A 13,978-nucleotide genomic window follows, 5' to 3' on the forward strand; every position below is an offset into this window, starting at 1 on the left:
AACTCCCCTATAACATGTGATGAGGTGAAGGCCGCGCTGAAACTTTCCCCTAAGGGCAAGAGCCCAGGCCCGGACGGTCTACCGAGCAGTTATTATAATCGCTTCTTTCCGGTTTTGGGCTCCCATTTAACAACTCTTTTTAATCAGCTCGCTGCCGGTCATACCCCTGATCCGCACACTAACTTGGCCCATATTGTAGTTATCCCCAAACCTGGCAGAGACGCGGACTGCTGCGCTAACTACCGCCCCATCTCCTTGATTAACACGGATCTTAAATTGTTGGCCAAGGTGATGGCGCTTCGCTTTCAGCAATTTGTCCCGTCCCTGATTCACAGGGATCAGGTTGGTTTTGTCCCTGGAAGAGAGGCCAGAGATAACACCATTAGGGTGTTAAATTTAATGAAGTATGCTCATGACCACAAACTCCCCTATGCGCTGGTATCCATGGATGCCGAAAAGGCGTTTGACAGGGTGGCATGGCCCTTTCTTTTCCAAACGTTGGATGTAATTGGCTTGAAGGGGAACTTTCTCAATCTCATTAAAGCTTTATACTCCAACCCCACGGCCCAAATTAAGGTTAATGGTATCTTGTCTGATACTCTGCATATCCGTAACGGTACGAGACAGGGTTGCCCCCTGTCTCCGCTGTTGTTCATTCTAACCTTGGAGCCCTTGGCTTGCGCCCTTAGGGACAACGCCAACATCACGGGCCTAACCATTGCCCAGCACACCCACAAACTCGCTATTTATGCTGATGATATGCTTTGTATGATCACGCAGCCCCATACTTCCCTCACGCATATCATCACGGAACTCAATGCCTTCCAGGTTCTCTCGAACTATAAAATAAATTTACAGAAGTCCGAAATTATGGGAATTAATGTCCCTGACCCGCTCAGGGAAACGCTCACGCGCTCCTTCCCCTTTAAGTGGCAGTCCTCTGCGATTAAGTACCTAGGTCTGTGGTTACCCTCAGATTTGTCCCGACTCCGTCAACTGAACTACGACACCCTGCTGTCTTTGGTTATTACTGATCTTCGTAGATGGTCGGTCCCACACATATCGTGGTTCGGTCGCATAGGGGTCCTGAAAATGAGTATTCTCCCTAGATTCCTCTATTTGCTACAATGCTTACCGATTTCTCTTCCCAGGGCGTACTTTAAGGCATGCCAAGGGGTGTTCCGTAAATATATTTGGGGGAACTCACATCCCCGTCTATCTTTCTCTCATTTGATTAGGCCCAAAACCAGGGGTGGCTTAGGGGTCCCATGTGTGGAGTGGTACTGGATGGCTGCTCATCTCCGCCGCATAGTGGAGTGGTCGCTGGAGGTCCCGAAGCTTTGGGTTCCCTTGGAAAATTCCTTCCTGCTGCACCATGTCGCGGCTGTACCGTGGCTTCCGGAGCGTTTTCAGCGTCTGACGACACATAATCATCCCACTATATCGGCCTCATTGCGTGTTTTCAAAAGGTTGACCTCCCGGTGCCTTCTCTCATCGGCCCCTAGCCCCCTACTCCCCCTTTCACACAACCCCGCTCTTGACCCCACTATTTTAGCGGGCCTCGGAAGTCTGTGTACACAGCTCGGTACTAAACGCCTACGCCTTCACCAACTTCTCCAGGGTTCGGCCTTCCGACCCCTTCGAGATTTGCTTCGACAGGCCTCTCCCTCTTTCCGATGCGTTTTTCTGCATCATCAACTCAAACACTATATATCCTCTCTCTTGCCAGATGCACGTCTCACTAGGCCGCTCTCTAATTTTGAAAACCTATGTGTCTCTTCTCGCGAACCCTCCCACCTCCTCTCTCAAATTTACACCCTCTTGACTGATGAATATTGCAAGACCAAGCCATTTTTCTTGAGTCTGTGGGAAAGGGACCTTTCTCTTCCAGCCCCGCTATCTGAATCGGAATGGGATAAGATTCTGCTGCTCACACATAAGGGCTCCATTTCTAGCAAGGTTCAGGAGTGCTCCTTCAAATTGCTTTCCCGCTGGTATAAGGTCCCGCAAGACCTACATTACTACTTACCATCTGTCTCCTCCTTGTGCTGGAGATGTGGAGCTGCTGTTGGCTCCTACATACACCTTTGGTGGGACTGCGCGGACATTCAGCCGTTTTGGCAATTGGTGGGTGCGGTGGTAAAGGAAATAGCTGACCCCGATTTTGTATCCTCTCCCGCGGCGTGCCTTTTTCATCACACGCAATCTTCCTATGGCTCTTACAAGAGGTCGCTAACCTTTCACCTCATTCAGGCTGCTAAGTCGATTATCCCCAGGTTCTGGAAAATGCCAGGCCCTCCTCCCTTGGACGCCTGGGTCTCAAGGGTGAATGCAATCTCCCATATGGAGGACTTAGTCGCAGCGTCTAAGGGGGAGGAGTATAGGAACACTCGCCGATGGCTCCCTTGGTCGTCCTTCCTTTCCTCCCCACGTATGCGGGTCTTGGGTGTGGTAACTCCCCCCCAGGTTTAGACTTACATCCTTCTTCCCCGTACTGTCGCCACCGTTTACCGGGTGTCCTTTGGCTATGTATGCTATTTCTGGGCAATTAGCACCTTCTTTTGCGCTCTCATCATGGGTTGACGCGCTCCCGTCAGGTTGGCCGTGCAGTGCACCTTCTCGTTGTATTTTGTTTTTGTTCTGTTTCTTTGTTTTGTATTGATGCTCTCTGTCCACCTCTAGTGTGAATGACACCCTTCAATACTTACCCGCGGTGGTCTCTACTGACCGTGTTGTTGGAGACCCTGGTGTGCCGCTTGTACTTTATGCGACCCTCCCAAATCCTCAAATACTCTTATGTAATATCTGCGATATGCTGGTTTTCAGGGTCGTTTTTCACGAGTATTCTGTTTGTGTCATTTCTCATGCATTTTCTCTCTGTGTCCTCTTTATACGCCTCTGTATTTTTACTATGCATGTTTCAATAAAGGTGAATTGAAAAAAAAAAAAAAAAAAAAAAAAAAAAAACAATAGACACTTCTTGCAAGGGATAGGGAGCCTATTCCTCTTACAGAATGATACTGGGTCAATGGAACTAAATGCTTCTCCTCAAGTAATCTACAACTAAATAAATATTTCTAGCATTTCAAGCTCTCAGCCATGAGATGCAGAACTTTGAAGTTTATTTTCGTACAGATAAAGGTACTTCAGTTTATATAAATAAATAAAGCAGGACTTGTTCTCCAATGTTGATGAAACAATGTGTTTTTATTTTCCAATGGGCAGACATGCATCAGAAGAAGCTGAAAGGACTCCACATAAGCGGTGTATACAATCTATGGGTGCATTTTCTGAGCAAGAGCTAGTGGAGTGTAGTAAAATGGTCTCTAAATCAAGAGGTATGGGAGCAGATTATGTAAATGTGAGGTAACCCAGAAATAGACCTAATAGGAATGAGGCCAAAGAAGAAATACCACAGGGTCAGTTCCAGATTCAAAGAAGGCCACCCCTATGTTTTTGAGGCAATGTCAGTAATTTGAAACTATAGGCTGGCCTATGTGTTCCCGCCACTCCCCATGATAGACAAGGTTCTCTGGAAGATCATACAGGATCAAGCATAATGTATGTAATTGTAATACTTCCTTACTGGCTAAGGGGAGCCTGGTTTTCAACACCAATACAAATGGCCCAATGTTGGATACACAAGTTATCAGTCAGACCAGAGAAGAATTTGGTACCTTGCTCCTCGTCACTCTTGGTTGTTGAAAGGAAGATCTTGTTACAAAAAAGGATTGATCAAACAGTAGTAGAAACATTACTCAAAAGGAGAAAACACTCTATATAAAAAAAAATGCATGCTGGACTGTGGAGAATCTTGCAGGAATTGAGCTCTACATATAATTTCCCTTCAGAAAAAACACCTCTGAATTAAACTTTCTTTTGAATGGCTTCAAATTAAGTCTTAAACTAAATTCTATCAAGCTTTATATGTCGGCTCAGGGGATCCACTAATACAGCGATTGATGAAGTCGATTGAAAGCTACCTCACTGAAGTATGTGAGTTTAAACTACAACTCATACTTTATTGAATAAGCTCTGTGACATTCCCATCTGCTTTGTTATTTCGTTATTTATAGTATGTTCCATTTTTGTGTTCCACCGTTTCAGTCTTAAGGGTATAATCACTAACTTTTCCCAGAGGAATAGTTCCCAGGCTATGTTGAACCCCTGTGGTTACAGAACCCCCTTGTCACCTGCCAGGCGCCTGACCGGGACCTAGCCACAAATCCATGAAACTATAGCGGCTAGGAATACTGGCAATGCCCACCGAATTTTGGAATGAAGGCACTGTGGACACCCATTACCCTACCACATCCCTATTTTGTAGTTATATTGTGCTTGTGGTGGGGCACAATCACACGTGGTTCCTGAATGGCAGCTCAAAGGGGAAACCTGATTTTAATACACATCTTCAGAACCGGGCACTCCCAGTGGCAGCCCGCCGCCACTCCCTTGGAAAATGAGGACTCTTTGCCAGGCGGGCATTGCAGGCTATAAGAACTGTATGGAGGTGCCAGGCTGTCTGGAAATTGAACAAGATTATACTCCTCATCTGATTGTGGTTGTATATAAATACCTGTGTTGTTTTCAATAAAGTGAGTTCTATATTACCCTTACACTAAGTCTAAACTAATGCTTGGGGGAGGATTACAGAGGGTTAACTCTTGAGCAACTGAGCACTCGAAGGTACACTAACAAAAGCACACCAGACTGCAATGTTGTAGAGTTTTCTGGTTACCTGTCTAAGTGGATTTCATTTTTATTAAACTGATTGAAGTCATGATTAAATGTGACAAATTATTTTTCATCGATTTAAATCAAATGCAAAAATAGATCATTTTACAAAAACAATTATTACTATACCTTTCAGCTCTGATAGGTCAATCTTAACCTCTTCATTGCTGTTAGGATGTCCATATTGTTTTCTTCACCACCATTTGTCTCTTCCTATTTTATTTTATATATACAAAACAAACAAACCTGATGCCAGTTCAATCTCCTTACAGACAATTTGAATGGAAAACCAAACCACACAGAAGTTCACACACACAACTTGGAGGCATTCTTTAGTTATTGGAGTTCTCCTGCCTTATTAACTCCTCCCTCTGATGCCTCTATTAAAAGCAGGGCTCATACTGCAGTATGCTTCTTGCAGATGTTCTCCTAGACTAGCCAGTTGTAGTAGCCGCAGCAGCCAAGCACATGCACGGTATCAGAACACCAGCATTGGTGACCCCAGTCAGGGTGCTATAGAGCAAGTGCAGGAAGTGTATATGTTAATGCTTCCTGATTTCAGTAGATAAGTTTCATTTTCTAAGTACAGTAACTAAACAATGCTTGCTCCATTAAAATGCATTGTCTGCTGGCATTGTGTCCACCCAATTGAGGTTGGTTTTAAACACATCATTGTGTACCATGTAAATGCAGATCCATTTTCTTATTTGAGAATGTCTTTTGTTGCGTAGAAAAAATCATTGAAAGGGATTATCCTCCCTCCGTATGTCACTATAAAAATTTTTTAATTAAAAATGGTGTTTCTAGCTGAGACATCTTGTGACTAGTCTAACCCCCAAAGTGTGCAACTAAAGTATAGCATAGTATCTAGCCCTGCTGAAGCAATGATTTACCACTGCCTTATCATTCTAGTTTTTACCCTACATGAACTTGTGTAGTTTATCTAAGGCTTGTATTTATTGAAAATGATCTCGGTTATCTGAGTAAAGTGTAATTCTTTAAGTTGATTTTGTTAGAATAAACAGAAGGGTTGTGTTGAATTTTCTTGTGTCCTCTTATTTGCACATCTATTTTTAAAGGTAAAGTACAGGTGGATGATTAACATGTCTTAGGGCAGATTGGAGCAAATTATTTGCATGGCTTTCAGCAAGATAACACATTGGCCACATACACATCTGGTCACGCAAAACCTGCAAAGTAGCAGGATTCATGCAGGTCACTTACCAAAAAAGATGACAATTTGTAGTTACCTAAAGCCTGCACTTTTGGGAAGCTAGAATATTTCCGGCAACAAGTACTTTTAAAAAAAAAAATCTTCTGCGTGTCATACAGAGGTTTACAACTCCAATCTCAATTCATTAAACTACTTGTTTTTCAGTCAAGGATTCACAAACTTAGCAGCCTATATGCAGTCATGGAGAACTGGAGTTGTGTAACTACAAGGGAGGTGGATGTGTATGTTTGTAAATATTTATATGTGTGTGTGTGTGAGCATGGATGTGTTATTGTGTATGTGTGTGTGTGAGCATGGATGTGTAATTGTGTGTGTGGGCGCATGGATGTGTAATTGAGTTTAAGTATGGATGGGTAATTGTCTGTGTGTGTGTTAGCATGGATGTGTAATTGTGTGTGTGTGCATGGATGTGTAAGTGTTTGTGTGTGAGTATGGATGTGTAAGCGGGCTGAGATTGAGTGTGTGTTAGTGAGTATGAGTAAGTGTATGTAATTTGTGTAAGTGTGTTTACATATGTGTGCCAAAGTGTATGTTCGAAGGGGGGGCAAGGGGCAAAGAAGGCACAGACAAGTTGTTTGACGGCAAAAATGGCACAGATAAGCTGATTGGGGCACTGAAAAGCGGGGGACAAAGATGGCACAAACAGTCTGTTTGGTGGTTAGGATGGCACTGATAAGCTGCTTGGGGAAAACGCACTCACAAGATGTTTTGGGGGCAAAGGTGACACTCTTGGACCTCTTGCTTGGTGAAGTTGGGGGCCTCGGGGCAATTTTCATACCAGGGCCCTGTGATTTCTAGGTACACCCCTATTTTTTAGACATTGTGGAAGTAAAGGATTGATTTTTTGTCCCTACTGTGGAAGCGGTCCTTGGTGGATTCATATGGTGTTGGACATTTGGAGAGTGTTGTTTCTTGGGTTGCTGCTGCATTTAGTTGGGAGGTTGTTGTAATATTATGAAGGAATTGTATCTTTTTTTCAGCCATTTTGTTTCCAATATATTTTATTTGTTATGTCTTAGTGTGCCCATTGTATCTAGATACATTTTTATTTGTGCATTGTTCAATCCCTCACTGCCTAATATAGGATGTCAGGTGTTAATTGTTTGCAAGCAACAGTTCAAGAAGAGGGTGAGACCTGCTGGTTGGAGGTGGGAGCAGTACTTTACACAACCTCACCAACTATCTGATCCGTGGTCACATTTAAGTCCACCATCATAGTTCATTTAAGAGTACATAGAATGTTTCTCTGCTTTCCATAGCCAGGCCAGCAAAATAAATAGTTTTACAAGGAACATATTGCACAACACCAATAGCAAGTGTGAGGTGATATAACAGATGATTTAATTTTAATATTTTTTTTAAAAATGTATTCAGTGTTTTATATTCTTCTGCTAATCGAATCATCTTGTGGTTCATATTATTAGTACATTGAGCATCGCGTACAGATTTGAAAGCCATGGTCTGTTGTGCTGTATTGGTGGTACCACCAGTGATGAGATTTTTTTATTCTACCAGCAGCATGCTTCTTAAATATAAAAAAGGATGGACCACCAGAGACAATTGTTGTCTGGGGTGCGTTTTACAGTCCATATACCATACTGAATAAATAATAGCATGTAGTAACCTGATAAGTTGCCCATGAGTAATGTGTAACTAAAGCAATATCCAGGGCCTGACTCTGATGGTGTCCATCATAAAAGTATGTCTATATCAGACACCGTCAGGGATCTCACAAGTTTCCCTGTCTTTGGTGATATAGAAATATAGAGCTTAATGGCAAATAACCATATGGCCCATCCAGTCTTCCAGTTTTTTCCTGTTGGCAACATTTATTAGTTAACCTCTTTTTGGTCCATAGTTGAGGCTATCATTCAGAGACTCAGAGAATCTGACTCAGAGGTCTTAACTAATGATTGTGAAGAATGACCTTGAGGAGTTTACATTTGGCCCACCTTTTGGGGTCCATCTCCATGCAATGTGATGACACCCTGATTTTAGCTATGGCACTGTTGTGTGCTTCTACTACATAGAAAGATACATATTTAAACGTAATTGAATGTTTTTAAGCTTGTCTACCCAGGACTCACCTTAAGGATTTTGGACATTAAAAGATCTTGAATGGAATATTTGATTTATTTGGAAGGATTCATTTTAAGCTCTTCTTCTTCAATATATATATATATATATATATATATATATATATATATATGGTATAATTTAGAAAGACCATGAAAAGCTACTGAACTTAATCAAGCTTCTAATCACTATCCTCAAATATTTTATAATCCCAGTAAATGTCTTTCCTGGGGCACATGCTAGGGGTCTCATCTCTTTTCTGCCTCCTTAAAACCATTTTAAATGTTTTGCTGCATTAGCACTCAAGCAAAAGTGTGTTCCCTCTGTACATTTTATCTCTTCGAGAAAAATTCCACATTAATGATTTGTTTCTGAAAAGCGCTGCAATGTTGCCCTCTAGTGTCAGAATATTAAAATAGTGTTTTAAATCCTACAATTTTCAAAACGTAACATTTCACGTAAGAAACTTTCTATTTTGGATAAGGCGTTTAAAAATATAGATCACTGTGTTTTAATATAATTTTCTTAAATTTCAATATTTAAGAAATTTCCATTTATTTTCAATAGACAAGTCGGCATAGATTTCAGGGATTTTGGCTTTCATCATATCTCACACATGCATGAATCTTTGATATGTTACCTGACTTACCCCTCATTTAAACACAAAATAATGAAATAATCAACTAAATCAAGTGTGCAGAACTCTTGGCTGCAGGTAGACCATGTTTTTTTGGCTATCCCATCTTGAGCACAGGCATCTGAGTTAAAATTATTTTAAATTAAAGGGCAGAGTTATGATAATTGGTCTAGGCTTGGTTTATAAGCAGCATGGTTGCGTAATTGGTATGGCTTACAGAGAAGTTGATGAACTGTCTAAGACATAAAGGAAAATAAAGGTGCAGAGGAAACAATATGAGAAGTAATGGAGTTTACTACTAGTTTGTACTGTGTACTGGGATTTACAGCTGACTGCATGATCCCCAAGAATAGTGAACCTGGCCACTACAGAGTTTCCTAGATTTTTAATATACTGTACACTATGTGACCAAAAGTATGTGGACACCTTATCATCACACCTATATGAGCTTGATGGACACCCTATTCCAACACCATGAGCATTAACATAGAGTTGGTCTCCCTTTTGCTGCTGTAACATCCTACTGTGAAGGCTTTCCAGAAGTTTTCGGAAGTATGTCAGTGGGAATTTGTGCCCATTTAGCCAAAAGAGCATTCGTGGGGTCAAACTCTGATATTGGATGAGAAGACCTGGCTTGCAACAAAGTTGGAAGTATACGATTGTCTTTAATGTTTCTGTATGCTGTAGCATTAACATTACCCTTCATTGGAATAAGGTGCCTAGTCCAAATCCTGAAAAATAGCCCCAGACCATTATCCTTGCTCCACCAAACCTTACAGTAACTAGTAGACTTGGGCACCAGCAAAGTGTTCCTCTTCGTGAAAAAAATCTTCGTACTCTACGAATATTCGCCCGTTTCTGTGTTCGTTTCGGGGGAATATTTGTATACGTTCTTCATATTTGTTTTTCTCTTTGTTTTCTTCTACTTTTCTAGGCTTCTGTAGTATAGCAGCAGAGACAACGCTCTGAGCAACTTTGCCTGGGAGGAAGAGGGATTTTAGTCCCCCATGGCAGGGCAAGGTACACCTCGGAGCAACTTGGCCTGGGGAGATCAATGGCTTTGATGCCAGAATTTAAAGGTCCGTAAGAGCGACTCTATTGGTCTCAGACAGGGGGCTAGTCTGGCATCAACCAATGAAGGGCAGCTGCTCACCACTCAGATGAGCTGCTCCCACTGTACATATGCCAGTCAGCACTGCACCAAATATGACGCCATATGATGGCAGACCGAGGCAGGTGAGGTAATGGAGTGCGAGGGAGTATGTATGTGTGTTAGAATGAGAATGTATGCATAAGTGTGTGTTAACATGAAGATGTAAGTGTATGTGAGTATGAATGTGTATGCATACTTGTATAGGCACTCTTGCATGGGGAGCCAGGGCCCCTCCAGGGTCTTAATATATCTTCAGAAGTCAGAGAAAAAGATATTGCATTTTAGGCATGTCACACAATTTACTACAGCAAGACCAAGATGTTGAATTCATATAAAACGTCACAAGAAATATAAGATGGATACAATTGGAGGTAAAGGGGCAGCCACAGACACAACATTCATCCCAGGTAATGTTGCTCCACAAAGAATATGATAGCTTTTGGAGTCACGAAGATAATTTTGACCCATTGAATAGTGCCACTGAGTTTTTTCTTCTTTCAAAAAACTGTTGAAATAAGGTTGAACCTGATGGATCGTTTTTCCTCTTCGTGTTCATTTGCAATTACGGTAAACATGGTTTAACCTTTAACTGATTTTCATTGTGTTGGTCTCATTTGTGCAGTATAAATATGATTGCTATTACCTACTACCGCTTTATCATTAAGCTCACAAGAGCAGGGCCCTCTTCACCTTCTTTGTTAGTATGTTTTAACATATCTTAAGGTTACTGTCAATTTTACCGCCCCCTACTGTAAAAACACTATGGAATCTGCTATCTCTATATTCATAAATGTCATGTTTCACTCAGACAGTACAGAGAATTTTTTTTTGCTGAGCACTGATTCTACAATGTATTTTTTTTTTCATTTGATATAAATGTTTCAGAAATTCTTAATGAATGCTACAGATCTCGACTGCAAAGCCCAATGTTCAATTAAGCATAATAAATTATTTCTAATTGCTTTATTAATCATCATAATTACGTCATACCATCATGTAGGGAAACCGCAGCACCATAAAGAAGACAGTTATGGCTTCAACAAAGTTTATGCTTTTGTATGTGGTATAGGACACATCATATATGGTTTCATGCTTTAATAAACACACAGATCACAAAGAAACAGGCCAAAATTGCCTTCCGCTGAATCAATAAAAAATATGAAATACTTTTTACAAGGTAAATTTTATCGTATATAAAAAAGTTTAGTGCTGCCCAGAAAAAAACAAACAAAAAAACATTGTTTAATTTACAAAATAAATCATAGTAGATCCGACACAAGGATACAGGGAAGATTTTGAGAAGAAAAAAAAAAAACTGGTCAAGAAATCTAGCAAAAGTCTTTTCTTCACCATTAATAAATGTTCTCCTTACAGAAAGTAAAGATCATCCACGTTGTTTTTTTTTTTCCATATTGGACTTAAACCCACCAATACACAAACATATATGTATTCCAAGGGCTTCAGTTCAAAACATGCATGAAGCACTATTAACAATGTAATATTTACAAATTCCTCGGGTTCCACGTACATTATGAAAATATTTGCAGATAATGCTACACCAGACCCATTTTTTTTTTTTATCAACGGGAATGAAACCTTTTGCATAGGGATATGTGGCTACAACAGTAGTGCTATGCGTAGAGCTACAAAGTACAATTACAAAAGTGATATTGTAAACTGACCTACGACTAAAATATTGCAAGGAAGCAGGGTTTTAATCTTTATGGGTTCATAAGCAAACAAATCCAACAATGAAGTCAACAGTGTCCGTGGGTAAGACATAGCGTTAAGGTCTGCAGTGCGGTGATTTTGGTACGTTTTATGCCACCATCAGTTTGGTTTGTAGAAATGCTCTTTTGTAAGTATAAATGGTTCCAATTACGCGGAGCGTGGCAGGAACGCGGCTTATGTGAAATGTTGCGACATACAGCTCTGGTTCTTATTACATATTACAGCGATGATGAGTGCCGATCTGTCCTAATATGAAACGCATGGTTTAAAAATGTGTGTACACATATTTCAGAAAGTACTGACTTCGGTTAACATCTTCCAGTCTGGATCAAGGTAAATGCTTAAGTACTCTTATTTGTTTTCACAGCAGGGAGTCTGATTACCCCTCCGACCCAGTGTAAATAATTTTACAGCTAATGTAATGTAGTGCTCTGCTTGCTGAATACACACAGACATGTGCCCTATTATGTGAATAACCTCATACAGTTCTGAAAACTACTCCTGATTAATGGTCTGCAGGGCTTAAAGTGCCAGTAGGAAATAGGAATGATGGTACATTACACAGACATTTATCATTGGTGATAACCAGCAAGTTCTAAGCGGTGATGGATGATTCACACTATGAGAGTCAAACTTGTCGATTTTATATATAAATCACAACATAACAAATGCGGTGTCAGTACTGTAGGTGCGATGTAGGTACAAAGTATGACACTGTGCTCCATGCAGGGATTTTTAATGTTGCCTAACTTTTGCAAGCTTAGAAACTGGATTCAATTATATAGCCAGCTTTTTTGTTTTTTTGGAGAATTTCACTTTCCATGTGCAACAATAAATTCAGAAGGGCAGAAAGGAGCCATGATGTGAAAATTATAATAATAACGATAATAAGAACTTTTCACATTTAACATTGCACCAGGAAGAGGCAGCTTGGCAGGATCAGACATGAGATTTAGATTGGCACTTTAAGGCCGGCGGCCAATAAATGATGGATATGCACACAGCTGCAGGCTATGCTTGTGGCAAGCTAGTGGCCGCCCATTGACGGGCTGGATCTGCCAAGTGACTGGTGCCATCCATGTGACTGGTGCCATCTGCCATATTTACCCAGTTTGCCAGATGGCAAGTCGGGCCTGCAGCTTGGTCATTCTATGTTTAGAAACTTGCATTCTCTGCCCAGGCAAGCAACCTTCAATGACCGGCTCAAAGGTATCTCAATCTTGGAGATCATGGAAAGCTGAGAGTGCTAAAGTATCCAGCACTACAAAATAGAATGGTTACCCATGTGGTACTCACAAAATAACATTTTGGAATTTTCTTTAAAAAAAAAAAAAGGGGGGGCCTAAAAAATGTAATATCGATACGGATTCATTTTTGCCATTGAACACTGTTTTCATATGATATAAACTGATGACTCCTGAGCTAAGGTTTGATCCTTGACTGGGGATCATGGGGGCTGTAGTTCAGCGACAGCTGAAAAGAACATTTTCATTTGAACCTGGTAAGTGCATCATGGTAACGATTAAAAACCAGGTTGCTTAATTTAATATCTGCAATATTAACAGTTTATCAAAAGCAACATTTTTGTTAGCAGTTTATTTTTATACCATACAAAATACTCTCTGGAGTCACAAGGAAGACTAGAAAATCCTAAATCACCACCAAAAGCAGTATTTCCAGATAGGGTTATACAGCGATTGATTCTGCCTCCCTGACATTCTAAGCACCATTTGTCTTTGGTAGGCTCAGGACCACAGTAGATGTTAAACTCCAAGAGATTTGATCAAGACGAAAAAGCACTAGTGTAACATCGTCATATCCAGTTCTCGTAAAGGAAATTAGTGAAAGGGAAGAAAATGTGAATTTAACGGTGTTCCAAAAACACATAAAAACAACCTAGAAACATTCTGTTCAGTTTCTATGGTAACAGACTGCTTTCCTGTCACATGGCAATTAAGTGTTTCCATCAGATATTATGGATTAGCCTAAACTGCCTGATTAAAAATTATTTTTGGGAAGACTTTGAGCGCTCAGTGGTACTAGGAAATGTTTAGAATGGTGTTTCTAATGCTAATTTAAATTACAGAATTGTTAAATTCAGCAGAGTAGCTTGAAACCTTTTTTCAGTTTTAATACTAGTTTCTAATAATAGTTAAATATATAATATTTACATATACATTATATGGGCTGCAAATGAAAAACAGATATTCAATTACCTTTTAAGTATACAAGTTATTATTTGTTTTTGGGTTTTTTGTAGCAATAAATCTATACCATTATCCAGATATTGTAGATATTATTAAGCAGATATTTCTCTTAACATACATTTAAGGCTTAATAATATGTAGCTTCCCCAGGAAGCAAGTGTATGATTTCAATACTAATACATGTTTTTGGAAATCTTTATCTGATA

Source organism: Sceloporus occidentalis, unplaced genomic scaffold (assembly GCF_023333645.1).
Source record: "Sceloporus occidentalis isolate IW3139 unplaced genomic scaffold, rSceOcc1.0.p SCAF_40, whole genome shotgun sequence".
In the NCBI taxonomy this organism is placed as follows: Eukaryota; Metazoa; Chordata; class Lepidosauria; order Squamata; family Phrynosomatidae; genus Sceloporus; species Sceloporus occidentalis.